Consider the following 21,051-nt stretch of genomic DNA (forward strand, 5'->3'; position numbering starts at 1 on the left):
AATGAATCTTGATGTGAATAGAAGGGGAGAGGGAGTGGGAGAGGGGAGGGTTGCGGGTGGGAGGGACGTTATGGGGGGGAAGCCATTGTAATCCATAAGCTGTACTTTGGAAATTTATATTCATTAAATAAAAGTTTTAAAAAAATATATGTAGACACTACAAAAAGTCAATCTGTACCATAGGATAATAATTACCCAATGCTGGGAGACAGAAGGACAATTAGAGGGCAGTTAGATAGTGAGTAGCAAAACACAGTTAGAAGTTTCTCCAACTGCACAATGTAGTTTACAATTACTTGTTATATATTTTCTGAACCAATAGAAGAGAGGAGCTTCAAGGCTCCAATCATAGGGTAACAACACAGAGAGAATTTGGTTTCCCTACACGCTTTATTAATATACAATGTGAATAAGTATTAAAATGTCATGCTCTGTCCCTGATAATGTGCACTTAATTGTTTATAAATACTTTTTAAAAAGATTTATTTATTTATTTTGAAAGTCAGAGTTACAGAGAGAGAGGGAGAGACAAAGAGAGAGAGAGAGAGATGGTAAGAGATATCTTCTATGTGCTTGTTTACTCCCCAGATGCCCTCAACAGCTGGGGCAGTTTAACTCAGTGTGCCTTAATGTCAGCCCCTAAACTTTGTTCTTATTTTTAAAAATATGGTAATAATAAGTAGTTGAAAAATTTAAAGAATAAATGGAAAAATTGAATTTTATTTTGGTGTAAAAATTTGCAAATATGCATAGTTTTTTATGGTTGCATTTTCTATGAGCTTTTTGAAATACTCTCATATTTGTTTAATACACATTGCTTTCTAATTTGAATCAAATTTAATTATGATCATGTCTTATAATCCTGCAATAAACTATACATTTCTTGAAAGGATTATTATGAATTATTTTTTATGTTTCAGTGCCTAAGCAGAGTACCAAACACACAGTAGGGGTTTAATAAATGTTGAACAGGGTAATTGATATGAATATGAATTTATCCATGTTAAGTGATGGAGTACAGTTTCAATTAGGTTTAATTGATTGTGCCAATATTTCTTGCTCAAATATGAAAATACTTGTTTTGGTCTCTAACAGATTATTTCTGAAACTCAGAGATAAAACTTTACTAATTTTAGCTTATTTAAAACTAAACATTGTCACCATGGCATAGCAGGTGGGGCCGCTGCCTGGGGTGCCGGCATCCCATATGGAAGCCTGTTCAAGTCCTGGCTGCTCCACTTCCAATCCAGCTCTCTGCTGTGGCCTGGGAGGGCAGTAGACAATGGCCCAATAGCCCCCTTCTCCAAGTAGACAATGGCGGGAGACCCAGAAGAAGCTCCTGGCTCCTGGCTTTGGATCAGCCCGGCTCCGGCCATTGTGGCCAGCTGGGGAGTAAAGCAGCAGATGGAAGACCTCTCTCTCTCTCCCTGTCTCTCATTCTCTCTCTGACTTTCAAGCAAACATAAATAAATCGTTAAAAAAAAACTAAACCATGATACACCATCAATACAGAAACAGTGAAGTTAGATTCTAATTACCCTATTTTTTGTTGTAGCTTGTGGGTTTCTTCTCAAGAAATGCAAAATAAAGTGTAAGAAAGGGTTATGATTAATATAATGAAAATTTAACAGCATATAACTTTAATAAAAGTTTTAAATGAATAAGACAAATTCAAACAGAAATTGTTAAATTTTGCTAAAGAGTCAGGAGAATGTATCTTGTTACCAAAACTGAAACTTGTTTTTACTGAATCCTAAGTGTGCTTGTACATAGACAGGCGCGAAGGAACTGCTGGGATACAGAAAAGGACCAGGACAGAACCCTCTTTAGTGATTTAAGACGTGTCAAAAGACGTAGTTACCTTCAAAAGAAATAAAGCCTACCGTCAGTGGTATTTGCTGAAACCAGCTTATAATTGTGTGTGGGGTCTGGCAGAGTTGCTGAACACTGCTACTGTCTTCCCAAATCCTGCTTTGTGCTTTTCATGTCAAGTAGGCCAGTGTTCCTCTTGTCTCAGAATTGCCAAAGCAGTACCTCCTGGTTGACCGTGAAAGACCTTGATTTCCATCCTCACTTTGTTTTCTGCCTGTGGAAAGGAAACCTCTACCAGTTTTTGCTAGGGGTCTGCCTTTTTCACCTTTCAGGGCTCATGCTTCACCAACTGCGTTAGCTTACCCCAAGCCATGCCCTGTGGGAGGCTGGGTTTTGACTCAATCTGAGTCTAGTTTCTCCCAGACAATTTCCAGCTAAAGCTGTGCATCAGAGGAAGGCTGTGCCCTGGGAGTGTCCTTGATATCATCTGGTTAATGGCACAGCCTGGGCCACTCTACTCAAATTTCAATGCTTATGCTAATCTGCTGCAGTTGCCCAGCCCCCTTCTCTGAGGGCCCTCAGCCTCAGCAAAGGAGAGTATGGTCAGATAGCATGATGCAATCCCATCTGCTTCTCTTCTGATGAAGTATTTAGGATGACCTTGCTATCGTCTTCAAATAAATTATTTACCCTTCTAATGGCCCAAAATTGTCTAGACCATTTTAGGTAGCAATAAAATTTTGTAAATTATTACAGGTCACACTGTGCTCCTGAGTGACTCCAGTTGGTAGCAGTCCATGGAAATCCTATAAAATTCTGCTTCTTCCCTTCATAGGTCACATAAGTTGAGTTATCAAATCTTACTTTCACCCATCAGCTCTCAGAAGCATACAAGTAATAAACGGCTTCATATATTCGGCAGACAAATTGGTGGTGGAGAGCTCTCCATTAAAAGAACAAAAATTGGGGCTATGTTCTTTCCTCACACAAATGGCCAGCTGAGATTCATGCAGCTTTGATTTTCAGAATAAAGCAGTAATTCTGGCATGACCTAAATGCACTGCAAAATAAAGTATTCATGCCACACATACATTTTAGAGGAAAATATTTTATTTTTTTCAATAAAGAAGACTGCTTTTTAAAAGACCTACGGCTTCAAAAGATATTATTCAGCTATTGTGCCTTTACACCTAAGACAGCTTCATATTAAATTTCCTTTTTTGGTTTAAGTGTTCACTCTTTGTCAACAACCTTTGCTAATATATCTGGGAGAGGGAAAACAGAATCAAAACCACATTGGCCTCTGTGCATGACCCCTTTGAATTAAATTTTATGAATCACTTCGATTTTTTCCTAGCAAAAGCAAATTTGCTAACTATCAAGTATTGTCAAAGCCAGAGCACCATGTAAACACAGAGCTCCTGACTGTTCAATCACCTGCTCATTGGTTCCATTGAGCTTTTCTGCATTGCACACTTGTGACTTGGAAAGTCATTGTTAAAGAATAAGAGATGGGGTTTGATACCACCTAGGACCTACCAGGGAGTGTAGTGCACACGTCTCAAGGCCTGAGAAGCAAGGTCTTGGCCCTGACTAAAAGAAACCCCATCAGGGAGAGGATTCTGAGAAAGCTGGGGAGCTTTCGATGACTCCTGCTTTAACGAAAGAGAAATCTGCAGTTCCAGGGTAGCAGTGACAGGATAGTATGCAGACAGGTTCCTGGCTGTCTCAAAGATTTCTAGATTGTTATGACAGATGTCTGCTGAGTAGGCTTGAAATCCCCACATTCTTTCATGCCCCCAATCCTACAGTGCTCTCCTGCAGTGGGCAGTGGTGTTCCTCTCAAATATACAGCATGGAGGGAAAATGAATTTGTCTTTTCTTCAATGAGTAATCTGAGGGAGGCATCATCAGCCTTTTAGTGTAAACAAGGTTTCCATCTTAAATGAGATGGGGAAATTAAAATGAACAGGATAAGGAGGAGGCAACAACGTGTTTTATTTTTTGCAATTTATTTTATTTATCTCAAAGATAGAGTGATAGAGAAAAACGGAGAGGCCAAGGGAGAGGGAGAGAGAGAGGGAGAGAGAGAGAGAAATAGATCTTTTATCCACTGGTTCACTCCCCAAAGAGCCATCATAGCCAGGTCTGGGCCAGACGAAAGCCAAGACCAAGGAACTATACCTGGGTCTCCCACATGTGTTCAGGGGCTCAAGCACTTAGGTCATCTTCTACTGCTTTGCAGGCACATTAGCAGAGAGTTAGATAAGAAGTAGAGGAGCCAGGTCTTGAACTAGCATTCTGATACTGGATGCTGGTGTTGGTTTCAACGGGCGGCTTAACCAGCTGCACTGCAGCATTGACCCCAAGAAGCTGTTTGAATTCAGCCTTTTTATTTCCTTCATGTTGCACCAATAATGAGTTCTTGCACTCATATTCTGTTTGCTTAATAAGATCCAACTAGCATCCTATAGACCTGCTGCAATCTGGCCCCTCTGTCCCTTTCTAATTTCAGCCTTACACCCTTTTCCTCTGTAGTCTTATCTACACCCTCAACACCTTGCAGTGCTCCATCTCTGTCCTCCACTGCCATGCTCTTTGATGCTCCTCTGACTTTGAACATGCAGTGTTGCTCTCCTAATGAATACCTGCCCACCAGGTTCTATGCATGACAAGACATCACTCCTGCTTTAAGTCCATTTCAAACACACCTTTTGCTCAGGAGTGCATTGCTATTCTTCTGGAAGTCTTAGGTACATCTTTGTTGATCTCCAGAGTAATTTAGACATAGTTCTATTATAGCCATTCCACTAAATCTTGCATTCTTTGGTTGTGTGTTAAAGTATCTGATCCTTCCACTGCCCCACAAATTTCTCAAGACAAGATCTTTCTGTACCTAGGCGTAGTGGAATTCCTGACCCATGGTAGCTGCTCCACCCACAGTCCAAAAGATTGTACTAACAAATGGCAGTAACCGGTTCCAGTGTCTTCTCCTCTGACCACTGCCTGTGTGGAATTTCTGTGCATCCAATCCTCCAAGCTATACCAGCTTCAGAGAATATCAATAATCTAAGGTTCAGCAAAAATAAATCAGGTAGACAAGCATGGGTAGTGGCATCAAATCTTCCCCCATCTTTAAAATAGTCTTGTCACATCCTCAGTTTTTCCTTTTCCGAAAGTAAGTGTTCACATGAATGATGTGGTTGCCCTTTTTGCTATTTTCAAATAATCATCACAAGTAGCTGCTAACATTCTTCCTCTTGTATACAAAACAAAAACCAAACAAACCAAAAAATGTGTGCTTCCTAACAAACTCTTGGTTAGTTCTGACTCCGGAGACATTGGGTATCCCAAGGGACAATCTGATTGATTCAATCAATCAGCTGATTGAAATTGGGTTTTTCCTAATAAGTTGACCTGGCCTTCCAATTCTTTAGCATATCCTTTTTACCCCAATTCTCTCATAATTCAACCACCAGCCCAATCGTGGGGTATGTATTAGTTGCCAAATCCTTGATCTGGCAAAGGGCCTCACATCACCAATCCAAATATCCAGTTACTTCTCACTACATCCACTGCCATGACCTTCATCTGCCTATCGAAGCTCTAAGAGAGTGAAGCTAGTAGACAAGTGAGATCCAGACGGAGGTTTACCATGACACCAACAATGCTGACATTTCTATGTCCCTCCCTGGTGCAGGTTGCTTCCAAAGCTCTGAGCATAGTGGTCACATGGATGCAAGTTATTTTGAAATTTTCAAAAGTAGGATTTTTGAGCACTCTTTTTTTTTTTTTTTTTTTTTGACAGGCAAAGTGGACAGTGAGATAGAGAGACAGAGAGAAAGGTCTTCCTTTGCCGTTGGTTCACCTTCCAATGGCCGCCGCGGCCAGCGTGCTGTGGCCAGCGCACCCGGCTGATCCGATGGCAGGAGCCAGGTGCTTCTCCTGGTCTCCCATGGGGTGCAGAACCCAAGTACTTGGGGCATCCTCCACTGCACTCCCTGGCCACAACAGAGAGCTGGCCTGGAAGAGGTGCAACCGGGACAGAATCCAGCGCCCCGACCAGGACTAGAACCCGGTGTGCCGGCGCCGCAAGGCAGAGGATTAGCCTAGTGAGTTGTGGCGCCGGCCTGAGCACTCTTTTTTTAACATAGGAGTTCAAAGTTATATAACCAGAAGTCAGGTCCCCACAAAAACCTCATCTGATCAAATCACTTCTTTTTGTCAGAACAGCTTTGTTCTCTGCTCAGAAACCTCTAATGTTTTCCCATCACATTCAGGGCAAAAACATTATGCTTAAGCCCAGAAAACAGGACCCAGCCACACAAGCTCCTTGCTGTTTACAAAACCCACTGGATATACACACCTGTGTGCCAGGCCATGACACGTGCTGTCACTTCCCCGGGTGGCTCCATCCTGAGTGAACCCCGTGGATGTCACCTTCTTTTCTGTCTAGGTCACTAAGCTCAGAGGTGGCTTCTATTGAAAGACTCAACTTACTTGACTAAACTAATTTTTAATCCTCTTTCCCATTCATTTTTTTTTTACTATCTTTTCCTGTTACCTTTCAAATATTGTTAAATAACACCTCCCACTTTTCTCATTGACCTCACACCCCCACTATAATATATGTTACGTATTCTCATTACTAGAATGTAAGGTCTAAGAGGACAGTACATTTGAGTGATATGGACACAAGGTTGTAAATTATTGTTCCTGGTGCCTAGAATAACATTTGGCACAGAACTGAAGATGAAATGTTTGTTGAAAGATAGTTGAGGAAATGTGAGAAGAGTGATGTTTGGATTTATCCATTTAATAGATACAAACGCAGTAATCAGACACTAGGGAGAGAGCAGAGGTCAGCCAAGGTCCCTTGCTGAGCTATAATTCATGCTTAGGACACCATATCACTGTTGCTTTTCTATGGAGAACTGTAAATGACACAGGGAGGCCACCATCTTAAACATTGGTGGGTTCTCATGATAATGAAATAGTTTGTTTCATTTATTTATTTATTTATTTTATCACTTCTCAGCCTTTTGGCTAAGATCAAGTGTATTTATTTATTTATTTATTTGAAAGGTAGAGTTACACAGAGAAAATTAGAGAGAGGTAGAGAGAGAGAGAAAGAGAGAGAGAGGTCTTCCATCCTTCCAATTGGCCGAAACGGCCGGAGCTGCACTGATCCGAAGCCAGGAGCTTCTTACAGGTCGGGCATGTGAGGGGCCCAAAGACTTGAGCCATCTCCCACTGCTTTCCTAGACCATACCAGGGAGCTGGATTGGAACTGGAGCAGCCAGGACTTGAACTGGCAACCCTATGGGATGCTAACAGTGCAGGTGGCGGTGGCCTTACCCACTATGCCACAGTGCCAGCCCCGAAATAATGTTTTTCTACTTGATACTTCTCAGAAACCCAGGTAGGCATATATGTATGATTTTTTTGCTATTTAAGAAGGAGATTTTTATACTTACATTTTCTAAGCTTTGAGATGAGAGTGTAATCATACGTAAAATGACATCTTGTATCTCAAGTACCAACATGAGAAGATTCTGTTCAGCGTGTCTTAAGGGGAATGTAATTTATTGATTACTTAATAGGGAAAAGGATGCTTTCAAAAAAATACCTGCGGGGCCTGTGTTGTGAAGCAGTAGGCTAAGCTGCTGTTTGTGGAGCTGGTATTCTATATCAGAGTGCTGTTTTGAGTCCTGGCTATGCTGCTTGTTTGAGTCCCAGCAACCCTGCTTGCAATCCAGCTCCTTACTAATGTTACTGGGAAAGCAGCGGAAGATGACCCAAATATTTGGGCCTCTGCCACTATGTGAGAGACCAGGATGGAGTTCTTGGCTCCTGGCTTCAGCCTAACCCAGACCTGGCAGATGTGGGCATTTGAAAAACTGAGGGAATACCTCTCTCTTTCCCTGTCTCCTTGTCTCTTTATGTTGCTCTGCATTTTAAATACATAAATACATATTTTGCTTTAAAAAATATCTGTGTAAGGGTGTGTGCTATCTTCTATTTTGTTGGAAACATAAATAATAATGTCATTATGGGCTTTTTAATAGTATTTCATAGCTATCAAAATGTTTAATAGCATTTTTTAAGATTTATATATTTATTTGAAAGTCAGAGTTACACACAGAGAGAAGGAGAGGCACAGACAGAGAGAGAAGTCTTCCATCCACTGGTTCACTCCCCAGTTGGCCCGCATCTGCCAGAGCTGCACCAATCTGAAGCCAGGAGCCAAGAGCCAGGAGTTTCTTACAGGTTTCCCACATTGGTGTAGGAACCCAAGCATTTGAGCCATCTTCTAATGCTTTCCCAGGCCATAGCAGAGAGCTGGGTTGGAAGTGGAGCAGCTGGGACTCAAACCGGTGCCCATATGGGATGCTGGCACTGAGGAGGGCAGCTTTCCCCACTATGCCACAGTGTAGGCCCCATCTTTTTTTTTTTTTTAAGATTTATTTATTTATTCGCAAGGCAAAGTTGGGGCCTGCATTGTGGCATAGTGGGTAAAGTTGCCACTTGCAGTGCCGACATCCCATATGGGCACAGGTTCAAATCTTGGCTGTTCCACTTCCAATCCAGCTCCTTGCTATGGCCTGGGAAAGCAGTAGAAGGCCAAGTCCTTGAGCACCTGCATTCATGAGAGAGACCTGGAGAAAGCTCCTGACTCCTAGCTTCAGATTGGCGCAGCTTCGGCCATTGAAATCATTTGGAGAGTGAACCAGCAGATGGAAGACTTTCTCTCTCTCTCTCTCTCTCTCTCTCTCTAACTCTGACTTTCAAATAAATAAATAAATCTTTATAAAAAAAGAAAGAGTTACTCAGAGAGAGAAGGAGAGGCAGAGAGAGAGAGAGAGAGAGAAAGAGAAAGAGAGAGAGAGAGAGAGAGAGAGAGAGAGAGGTCTTCCATCCACTGGTTCACTCCCCAAATGGCCTAAATGGTCAGAGCTATGCCTATCTGAAGCCAGGAACCAGGACCTTCTTCCAGGTCGCCCATGCAGGTGCAGGTGCCCAAGGACATGGGCCACCTTCTGCTGCTTTCCCAGAACATATCAGTGAGCTGGATCAGAAGTGGAGCAGCTGGGACTCGAACTGGCGCCCATATGGAATTCTGGCACTGCAGGGGGCAGCTTTACCCGCTATGCCACAGGGCCAGCCTCATTGTTTTCATATTTTCTATTTGAAACACTCATATTTACTGGTCTGACATCTGAGTCATGAGTCTGTACCATCACACTACATTGTTGGTTTATGAAAAATACAAATAAGTTACCTTAGAAGTAAAAAAGAAGACTTAGGTAAACATCAATGCAAACATTTAGAAGAAACCTGGAGTGACTATATTAAGATTAAAAAAAAAGCAGACTTTAGAACCAGGGACAGCAAGGGACCTTTCATAACTACAAATAGATTAACTCATTAAGAGGATGTAAATATCCTAATTTAGCACCCTTCTAAGGATAGAGCTTAAAAACACACAAACAGGCACTAACAGAACTAAAGGTTAAGAGAAAAAAATTCAAACTTAAAACTACTCTCTTTAACATTCTTAGCTTGGTAGTTGAAAGAATTTGGGCAGCATTTTCAGCCAACATGTTGTACTGATATTTATAGAGCATCCTCACCTAACTGTAGTAAAATATACATTCTTTCAAGTGTGCGTGCGACATTCACGAAGACAGACCATGTTCTGAGTCAGTAAAATAAATCTCAGACATATAAAAAGTACAAAAACATTTAAAATCTACCCTTTTAATTCAAATATTTAGAAATTAAACAAGATATTTCCAAGTAACCCAAGATTAAAGACGAAATCCCAAGGGAAATTAGAGTATATTTTTAATTTAATGTAAATGGAATCACAACATTACCAAGGTTTTCAGATGCAGCTAAAAAATTATTAGAGGGAAATCCCTAGCATTAAAATGATTAATTAGGGTGAAATAGACTAATTTCTTGAGTGTTACAAATTATCAAAGCTTACTCAAAGAGAAATCAATAGCCTAAAATCTAAACAACCCTATATCTACTTCAATGCTTGGTTAAAAACATTCTAAACACACATATGCAGACTCCAGACCAAGATGGATTCACTGGTGAAATCTATTAAACATTTAAGTTTAAATCTATACCTCTTCTAAACACAGATGTAAAAATTCATCAACAAAATACTGGCAATTCAAATCTTGAAATATATTTAAAAACATAATGCATCATGACCAAGTGAAGTTTATCCCTGGATTGTAAGGGTGATAATTAAACTGCCAACAGACTAAAGCATAAAAAAACCCATATGGTTATTTCACTAGAGGCAGAAAAAGCACTTGACACAATCCCACATACAACATGATTTAAAACAAAAGCAAAAACACTTAGGAACACAAAGGAAACTTTCTCAACCTCATAAAGAACATCTATGAGAAACCACATTTCATATCACACATCCTGATAAAAGATTGGGAAGAAGGCAAGGATGTCTGTTCCTATCACTTCTACTAAAAGTTACTCTGCGGATCAGAGCTCAGGTACAGAGCCTGACAAAGAAACAAAGCTTACAGTTTAAAAAATGGAAGATGTAGAACTGTTTCTCTTTTAACATAAACTGATTGACCATGCAGAAAATCACAGAATTACAGGAAAAGGCTATTAGAACACTGATGGAGTTAGAGAAGTTCACAGGATACAGGGCCATAAGAAGAAATCCAGGGTATTTCAACATATAGGTAAAAAAAAACCTGAAAATTTTTAATTTTAAATGTCCATTATAGAATCAGTGAAAACTAATAACATATTTATTGATATACAAATATCTTTAAGACCTGTACATTTAAATAATAAAACAACACCAAGAGAAATTGAAGATACCATAAAGCTACAGCAAAATAGATGAATTATATTAATTAATCAGAAAATTCATCACAGTTAAGATGATAATTCTTCCTAATTAATCAATAGATTCAATGCAAAATCAACCAAAATCATTCATATTTTGTAGAAATTGATGAATTCATTATAATTTTTAAGAATATTTTATTTATATATTTGAGAGGTAGAGTTACAGACAGTAGGAGTGAGAGATGGAGAGAAAGGTCTTCCATCTGCTGGTTCACTCCCCAAATGGCTGCAATGTCCAGAGCTGAGCTAACTGAAGCCAGGAGCTAGGAGCTTTCTCTGGGTCTCCCAAATGGGTGCCCGGGCCCAAGGACTTGGGCCATTTTCAACTACCTTCCCAGGTCAGAGCAGAGAGCTGGATCGGAAGAGGAGCAGCTGGGACTAAAAACGGTTCCCTTATAGGATGTTGGTGCTGCAGGCAGAGGATTAACTTACTATGCCACAGAGCTGGCCCCAGATCTAAAATTTGAGAATATGCAGAAGACTAGACAACTTTCAGGAAAGCAAGACAAAGTTGAAGGACCTAATGTTAGCTGATTTTAATACTTAATATAAAGCTAAAGTAAATTAAACATTTAATATTGTCATGAAGACATATTAAACAATGGAAGAGCAATAAAAGTACAAAACTCACTCATATAATGTCAGTTGGTGCTTTTAAAAAAAATTTTTTTTATTTATAAGGCAGAGTTACAGAGAGAGGGGGAGAGATAGATAGAGAGAGATGGGGCCAGCACTGTGGCTCACTTGGTTAATCCTCCACCTGTGGCACCGGCATCCCATATGGGCGCCAGGATCTAGTCCCGGCTGCTCCTCTTCCAGTCCAGCTCTCTGCTGTGGCCCAAGAAGGCAGTGGAGGATGGCCCAAGTACTTGGGCACTTGCACCCACGTCAGAGACCAGGAAGAAGTACCTAGCTCCTGGCTTCAGATTGACATAGCTCCGGCCGTAGCGGCCATTTGGGGGATGAACCAACGGAAGGAAGACCTTTCTGTCTGTCTCTCTCTCACTGTCTAGCTCTATCTGTCAAAATAAAATAAAATAAAATAAAATAAAGATAGAGAGAGAGATCTCCCATCTTCTGGATCATTCCTCAGATAGCCACAACAACCAGGACTGGGTTAGGCCAAAGCCATGAGCCTGGAACTCTATCTGGGCCTCCCATACAGGCTGCAGGGGCCCAAGTACTTGGGTCCACTTTCACTAATTCCTCAGGTGCATTAGCAGGGAGCTGGATAGGAAGTGGAGTAGCAGGGACTCCAACCACTGCCCCCTATGGGATGCGGGAGCTGCAGGCAGCTGCTTAAAACCTCTATGCCACAATGCTGTAGCATTTGTCAATCAATTTTTAAAAATTTAAATGACAAGGTAATTCAACAAGGAAAGGATCATCTTTGTCACAAACAGTGCTGAACAAATGGGACATCCTTGTGAGGGAGGGGTAGGAGGGAGAACAGGAAGAGGAAGAGGCAAAGAGTGTGAGTGTGGGGGGAGTTGATGAAGAAGGGAAGGGATCAGCCACCACCAAAAGAAATAAAGCCAAATCTTCATCTTTATCTCATGATATATGCAACATTAATTCAAAATAACATGATGGCTCAACTACAAAAGGTAAAACAATGAAACATCTAGAAGAAAAATTAGGCTAATATACTTAACAATTTAACATTGTTAATCATTTTTTAGATTTACACAGAAAGCCAAAAATGTTTCAGAATATTATAAAATGGACTTCAGAAAAAATTTAAAATATTTTTGAATGTTAATATAGGGAAAATGGAAGGATATGTCTCAGCTGACAGAAAATACTCATAATATACAAGGATGAAAATAAACATATTAAAAAAACTGATAATTCTTGAAATTCAATTATAAGAAGAAAAACAAACTAAGAAAATGGACAAAATAGTTGAATAATTTAGAAAAGAAAAAGGACAGCCAATAAATACATACTAAGCTGTTCACTAACAATGGTCTTAATAAGTACAATACAAATTAAAATTTTATCCCTTGGAATGGCTGCAATTAAAAAACATGGATAAAACCAAGTGTTGATGAAGATGAGGCACAACAGTAAGTTTCCTTTATCATTAGTGGGAATTCAATGGTGCTATTCTATTTTGAAAAAAATAATTCTGCAGTTTCTTACATAATTAAAAATTGAATTATCATATGATCCAGACATTCTACTCTCAGGTATTTACCCAGGAGAAACAAAAACATGTGCACTACTAAGACTTGATCCATGAATGTTCATAGGAGCCTTATTTAAAGAGCAGAAACAATGAATATCCTCAAGTATCTAGCAAATGGTGATAGATAAACAAATTATGATACTTCTGTCCATAAACAGAATGCTATTTAATTTTTTTCAGCATTAAAGGAAGGAACTGCTAATAAGCACAAGACATGAATGTCAACAACATTTTGGTGACCGAGAGAATCCACACATGAAAAATACCTTTCTATATGATTCCATTTATGAGAAGCTTTAGGAAAGAAAAGTTTGAACTATAATGTGGAAAATAGATATCTGCCTGTCTGGGAGTATAGATTGTTAAGTAAAAATACAAGTGAATATTTTGAGGCAATGAAAATAGTCTTTGTCTTGAATGTGGTGGTAGACACTTGAGAATATGTGTTTGTAAAAACTGAGGAGGCATTTGGCTTAGTGGCTATGGAATGTTTGGGACACCTGCGTCTCGTATTGGATGCCCAGGTTTGAGTCCTGGCTCCCACTTGTCATTTCAGCTTTATGTTATTGGGCACCCAGAGAGGCAGCAGGAAATGGCTCAAATACTTGGGTGTTTTCTGCCCAGCCATAGCTCTTGCCGGCATTCGGGGAGTGAATCAGCAGATAGAAAGTGCCTCTGTGTCCACCTCTCTCTCTCCCTCCCTCTCTATTCATCTATTTACGTCTAGAAAAATAAATAAATAAATTTTAAAACTGATCAAACTGCTAAATTAAAATTAGTATATTTTATTGTTTTAAAGTTTCAGCTCAAAAAAAGTTAATTAAGGGGCTGGCACTGTGGTGTGGTGGTAAAAGCTGCTGCAGCTCTGGCATCCCATATGAATGCCAGTTCAAGTCCCGGCTGCTCCACTTCTGATTCAGTTCCCTGTTAAGGCCTGGGAAAGCAGTAGAAAATGGATCAAGTCCTTGGGCCCCTGCACCCACCTGGGAGACCCGTAAGAAATTCCAGGCTCCTGGCTTTGGATCAGCCCAGCTCTGGCCGTTGAGGAGTGAACCAGCAAATAGAAGACCTCTCTTTCTCTCTTTGCCTCTGCCTCTGTAATCCTTCCTTTCAGATAAAAAAGTAAATCTTGGGGCCGGTGCCATGGCTCACTTGGTAATCCTCTGCCATGGCTCACTTGGTAATCCTCTGCCTGCGGCATCCCATATGGGCGCTGGTTCTAGTCCCGGCTGCTCCTCTTCCAGTGCAGCTCTCTGCTGTGGCCCGGGAAGGCAGTGGAGGATGGCCCAAGTGCTTGGGCCCTGCACCCTCATGGGGGACCAAGAGGAAGCACCTGGCTCCTGGCTTCAGATCGGCACAGCGCCGACCGTAGCAGCCATTTGTGGGGTGAACCAACGGAAGGAAGACCTTCCTGTCTCTCTCTCACTGTCTAACTCTGCCTGTCAAAAAAAAAAAAAAAAGGTAAATCTCTCTCTCTTTTTTTTTTTTTTTTTTAAGCAAAGGGTAATTAAAAGAAATAGTATGTGAATGACTAACATGGATCTCTTTCTTAGTTGTCAAAAGTAATGTCTCACTCTGTAGAATGGAAATGATGATCAAATAGTTTGTTAGTTTGATTCTGAATATCTTGGCATGTTCTTCTTGATTGCCTGGAAAATCAGGCAATCAGGCAACTGGAAAAAAAGTCAACTGTCCGGTGCTCTCTTGATTCCAGAACCACTGAAAAATGACAGGTCCTTATTTTCACCTTAAAGTTCAAGTCACCTGGATTTTTGAAGTTTCATTATGCACACAAAAGTAAAAGTAGGTACAGGAATACAATAAAATGCATGGATAATCTTAAAATAAAAGTTGACACAAGCCTAATGTACATTTTTAGACCAAAGAAAATAATTCAAGAAAATCGTACTTAATTGAGTTGAATATTTTGCATAAGACACATATTCAGATCAACCACAAATTGAAATCAATGATTTTCTCTAAAGAGCAGTTCATATTTGATTCAAAGTCCAACCTTTTGCCTTTGGAAAAAACTAAAGAGGGATTTGGCAGAGAGGGAATATCTGGCAAAAGGAATTTGATAGTGGGCAACATTTGGAGTGCAATGCTTAGGAAAACATAGGATCTGAAAGTTAAGTAAATTTACATGCTGACAGATAAAATGGTACAAAAGCTATTTGACATGTCATTTGGAGTTTAGGATACAGTGAGAGGAGGAGCACTCTTTGAAGGACATTATTTTAAAATTTAAATGATATTTAGGAATGTCTGTTCCATTTCCCTTATCCTGTGAAAAGATGGGGAAAAAATATTGAATAGCTTCTTTTTGGTTTCACTAATGGGCAGAAGAATTCAAAGCAAACACTAGATTATCTGAAGGCTCATTCAGTGGCTTCTCTGTATTGCTATGCTGGTTTTTCAACACATTCTTAGAATAAAGTGGCAAAGGTCATTGTCTAACTAGAAGAATAGCATAAATAGATATTTTGGAAGTCATGTATTTGTTCACAGTGATACAAATTATCAGGACAAATGTCTTTTATTGGATATAAAGAAATTGAATTTTATTACTATAAAGTGAGGAATCACAAAAGACGTTTCTCCATTCAAGTTAACATTTAAAAACAGTATGATTCCATCCCATTTGCCAGAAAACAACATTTTATGTCACAATATGACACATAGAAATACAACTTGAAGCATCAAAAATTAATACTCTATACCCAAGCCACAGTCCCCTAAAAGCAGGTAATGTGAATTATTTAAGGGTAATTTTGATCTGAGAAACATTCCCCAGAATCATTTGCCTTTGGGAATGCAGAAAGCTTGTCTTGTAATTCACTTTATGGTCTATAGGTTTGTTTTCTCTTACAGTATAACATTTTTTGTCAATTTGTTTTTATAATTGGGCAATTTAGGAATGTATCATAAAACCCAAGGCTGAAGGCTTTTCTAAGTGCTTAAAAATGTATTGTTTTATTCCATCTTGACATGCTAAAAATTAGAAGGAAAAATATAAAATGAGGGGCTCACCTGCTACTCAAACATAACAAATTGAAAACATAATATTAAATGTATGAATTTCTATCATTTCTGACTATTTTAAATCAGTGTACCAGGTCAATTGTATGCCATTTTCTTTTTAAATGTGATAACAACTACTATCTACATAAGTCATTGATTAAGGTTCCACTGTTATATATTATTCTTTTTTAAAAATATTTTATTTATTTATTTGAAAGGTAGTGTTACAAACAGAGAGGGAGCGAAAGGTCTTCCATTCGTTGGTTCACCCCGGAAGTGGCCACAACAGCTGGAGCTGGGCTGAGCTGAAGCCAGGGCCAGGATCTTCTTCGTGTCTCCCACACGGATATGGGAGCCCAAGCACTTGGGTCATCTTCTGCTGCTTTCCCAGGCCATATCAGAGAGCTGGATAGGAAGAGGACCAGCTGAGATTCGAACCAGTGCCCATATGGGATATCTGCACTGCAGGCCAGAGCACCAGGCGGAGCTCCAGCCCCTGCTGTGTATTATTTTGAAGAGAACAAGAGAAAGAGTGAAAAAGATTTTGGTGGCATACACTTGAATCCTTCTCAATGCCATTTCTAGGAAAGGAGACATTATGCAGAAACAGGAGAGAAATTAGACTAATTGTGCAAGAAGAGAAGAGTAACAAGATTAGAGTGTTTTGAGGGTAAAACACACAAGTGCATGTTTACAGGAAGATTTGAAGCCTCAAACAGCAGGATATCAAAAAAAAGAAATGAGAGTTCAGGTTATTAAGAGGAGTGTATAGCATACAACAGCTAGATTTGGAGGAAACAATTTATCCACTTTTGTCTGCCTGAAAATTTTTAGAATTGTGGTTTGTTTTCCAAATATTAATGAAGTGCACACTTTTAATGGCTATTTCTAAATAGTCATAGTTTGGCTGGACTGTTATATTTTTTTCCCTCAAAAACATTGTTTGGCTTCTCTGCATTGCTATTCTGGCTTTTCAACACATTCTTAAGGTGATAAAGGTCAGTGTCTAATTAAAAGAAGAGCATAGATAGATCTTTTGGAAGTCATGCATTTGTTGATAGTGATCAAATTATCAGGACAAATGTCTTTTATTGGAAATTAATTAAGGAACGGACATAAAGTCTTCATTTTTTCCTTTTTTAGTTTTATACATACTCTGGTTCCTTCTCATATAATTTGGTAAAATCTGAGTCACTGAAGAACCTTCACAAAGTAAACACATTTGGCATCAAGACTGTCCACATGACTCATTGGATCACTTTTTAAATTGATTATTACTTTGGGAAGGATAGAGGGCAAGCCAAAGGTTTAGAGACATCTCAAACTGGATGTAGCTATTCCCACACGATGCCTGGGAGTAGTTGTTGAAGAAGTGCCTCATTTTTTAGAAGAAAAAAAAAAACAGACAAAACAGTTACTCTGTTCTTTAGTTGGACTATGTTAATTAGCTTAAATTAGGATTCTTGGGCATTATTTTGGCATTTTGGCAACCTCTTTTTCTAGCTTTAGTTGTAAGATATTGTCACAACCATTTGCAAAATAATTTTTTCGTGATTGTATCAGTAAATAATAATATTATCAAGAGCTACAAAACACTTCTTATTTATCAATTACATTGCTGAGGCTGGCAGAAAACAGAGAAAATGTCCTAATTGATGACTTGCAGGAAACTCATGTAAATCCTGCTCATGAAAACCACTGACTGCACATGGCAACTTTCTCCCAGAGTGCAATTTTGGTATCACGTACAACATTTGGCATAACTAGAATTATTTTCTATGTAGAGAAAAACAAAAATAGAGGAAAAAATAAAGAATAATTCCAGTATCTCATTCAGTGGCACTAAAGTGATGGCATAATCAAACCTCAGATTTTGAATGTCACATTGAATAAGCCCTATTCTCTTGCTCTTTAATGCACAGGAAACCCTGTTGTTGTACCACCCCCAGGGAACAACTCCTAGTTGAATTGGGGAGAATCTTCAAGAGGGAATTAAAAGCATATTAGAGAAAGGATCAAAGGTTCAGACAAACAATGATTTAGTATGTACATTTATCAACAAGGTTAGGACATGGAAGAAGAGCAAAATGTAACACAATGGTTTTAGGAAAGTTCTTCTAAGGTCAAGTCCAGTGCTCAAGCATTGAGGGTCCACTTGAGTTTTCTGGAATAACAGCAGGTATCACGACTTACAGTAACCATCAGAGATTAGACATCTTTAAAATGATCTCTGTCCTTGGTTTTTAAATTAGCTTCAAGGACTTTAAAACTGAATGTGTGTGTAATATCTAGGAAAAGTTGGAATAAGTCAAATTAATATTAGCATATTAGCTAATTCATGAAGAAAGATTTCTGGAGCCATTTAAATAAGCTCATGAGCCTATATAAAATATTACACGAGAAAAATGCCCATGGAAACTCAATGAATAATAAAGTAGACATCAGTAAATGTTATATGTTTATGGGTACATCTAAATTTAGGATTTATCTATTTGCAATAACCTGGTATGAAATTGAACATGAAAGTCTTCATAAGGAAGTTCTTTAAATTTATTTTGACATGGCAGGCAATAATAAATAATATATATGTATATATATAATGCAAAATAAACCACAGTCTGACAGTTATGACTTAAAACAAACTAATCATAGTTTTTGTGTGGAAAAAGATAAAGAACACATAGTGGAAAATATTTTGTATTCAAGGTAATTGTTAAATTAAACATGTAACAATTACAGTGTTAAACATGCATCAACATGTCGTTGTGCTATTAAATATGTCAAGGATAAATATGTTATATGACAATAATTTTTAGTTTATGCTCTCATATGAAAATTGGAAACAAAGCATCAGAAACTTTACACATATTATTAGAGAGCTATCTGATCATTCCATAGTTGAATATGCTATGAGGAGATGAAAGGACAAACTAAAGATCACATACGTACAAAAGATTAATTTTCCAAAAGTTAAGAGACACAGAAACACAGATAAATTTGTAAGATGATAAGTGAACGTACTAAAGCAATAGAGCTGTTTCCTTGCTCTTTTTCTTAGAGATTCAGGTGAAAAATTAGAAGTGCATTAAAACTGGGCCCGCACCATGGCTCACTAGGTTAATCCTTTGCCTGCGGCACCGGCACCTCATATGGGTACCAGGTTCTAGTCCCGGTTGCTCCTCTTCCAGTCCAGCTCTCTGCTGTGGCCCGGGAAGGCAATGGAGGATGGCCCAAGTGCTTGGGCGCCTGCACCTGCATCGGAGACCAGGAAGAAGCACCTGGCTCCTGGCTTTGGATCGGCGTAGCTCCAGCGTGGCCGCCATTTGGGGGGTGAATCAATGGAAGGAAGACCTTTCTCTCTGTCTCTCTCTCTCACTGTCTAACTCTATCTGTCAAATAATTAAAAAAAAGAAGTGCATTAAAATTACAATTATGAACACAGCACATGTGGTAAATGCATTCAGCAGGAAATAGCTTGAATTATGGAGTCCCAAACCTTGGAAAGGAATCATGAATCAGATACTCCATTTGTAGTTTGAGGTATTCAATTCAAGCTCTTGACTTCGGCTTTCAGTTCCTTCATCTCTATTTCCCACTAGCTCAGTCAACACCTCTGTTTCCTTTCAATTTTGGAGATGAACTTTTTACAATGGGTTAAAAACACGACTATGCTACTGAATCTGTACACATGGAATACATGAAATTTGTCTACCTTGTATAAATTTAAAAAATAGTGTATTATTTACACATGATCTATCTACAAATAACCTATATACATCTTCCCATGTATTTTAAATGCCTAGGTTACTTACAATACTTAATATAATGTAAATGCTATGTAAATAATTATTGTACTGTATTGGTTGGAGAACCATGAGAAAGTAAAAAGCTTTGTACCTGCAAAAATAAAAGTCCATACTACCCAAAGTAATTTACAGATTCACTGTAATCTCCATTAAATCCCCATGCAAAATAAGTAAATTTGGAATGAAGACTGTCCACATGACTTATTGGATCACTTTTTAAATTGACTATTATCATGGGAAGGCTAAAAAGTAAACAAAAGGTTTAAAGGCATTCCAAACTGGATGTACTCTTCCCACATGAGGCCTGGGAATAGTTCTAATTCTCTACAGAATGAAAAAAAACAATCCTAAAATTCATATGGAACCACAAAATATGCCAGAATAGCCAAAGAAATCCTGAGCAAAAGAAATAAAGCTGGAGTCACCACATCACCTAAATTCAAAGCATTTTACATAGACACTAAAGTATTTAAAATAGTGTGGTACTGGCATAAAAACTGACACATAGACCATTAGAACAGAATAGAGAACCCAGAAATTAATCCACATAATTCACATAGAGTATATCAACTGATTTTTGACAAAATGCCAAAAATATACATCTGAGAAGGATAGTTTTTTTCAATAAATGGTACTGACAAAACCAGATATACAGATATAGCAAAAATGAAATTAAATATCAACCCTTCCCCATACATAAAAATCAACTCAAGCTGTGTTAAAGACCTGAAAGCATGAAATTGCTAGAGGAAAACCCAGGGAAACACTTCAAGACATTGGTGTATAAAATGATTTTTTTAGATAACATCCCAAAAAAGGCAGGCAATAATAGTAAATTAGACAAATTAGATTAAAACAGAACCAAAAAGCTTCTGCATGGACAGAGGAACAATCAACGGAGTGGAAAGACAATCTACACAATTAAAAAAAAATTTGCAAGCCTCTTACCTGACAAAGAATTAATATCTGAAATATATAAAGAACTCAAAAAACTCAACAGCCAAAAATCAACCAATGCAGTTAAGAAATGGGAAAAAAATCTGAATAAGCAAGAGAAAAATATGAACAGCCAAGAAACACATGAAAATATGCTCAATATCACTAGTCATGAGGAAAATGCAGATCAAAACTACAATGAATTCTATCCTCACCCCAGTTAGAATGGCTATTACTAGTCAACAACAACAATGAAACAAACGCTGGCAAGAATATGGAGAAAGGATAAATTTAATACACTGTTGGTAGGAATGTAAATGAGTACAGCCATTGTGGAAAACAGAATGGAAATTCCTTTAAAAACTAGAAATAGAACTG

The sequence above is a fragment of the Oryctolagus cuniculus genome, chromosome 7 (assembly GCF_051225735.1).
Source record: "Oryctolagus cuniculus isolate XC-2025 breed Fujian yellow rabbit chromosome 7, ASM5122573v1, whole genome shotgun sequence".
Taxonomy (NCBI): domain Eukaryota; kingdom Metazoa; phylum Chordata; class Mammalia; order Lagomorpha; family Leporidae; genus Oryctolagus; species Oryctolagus cuniculus.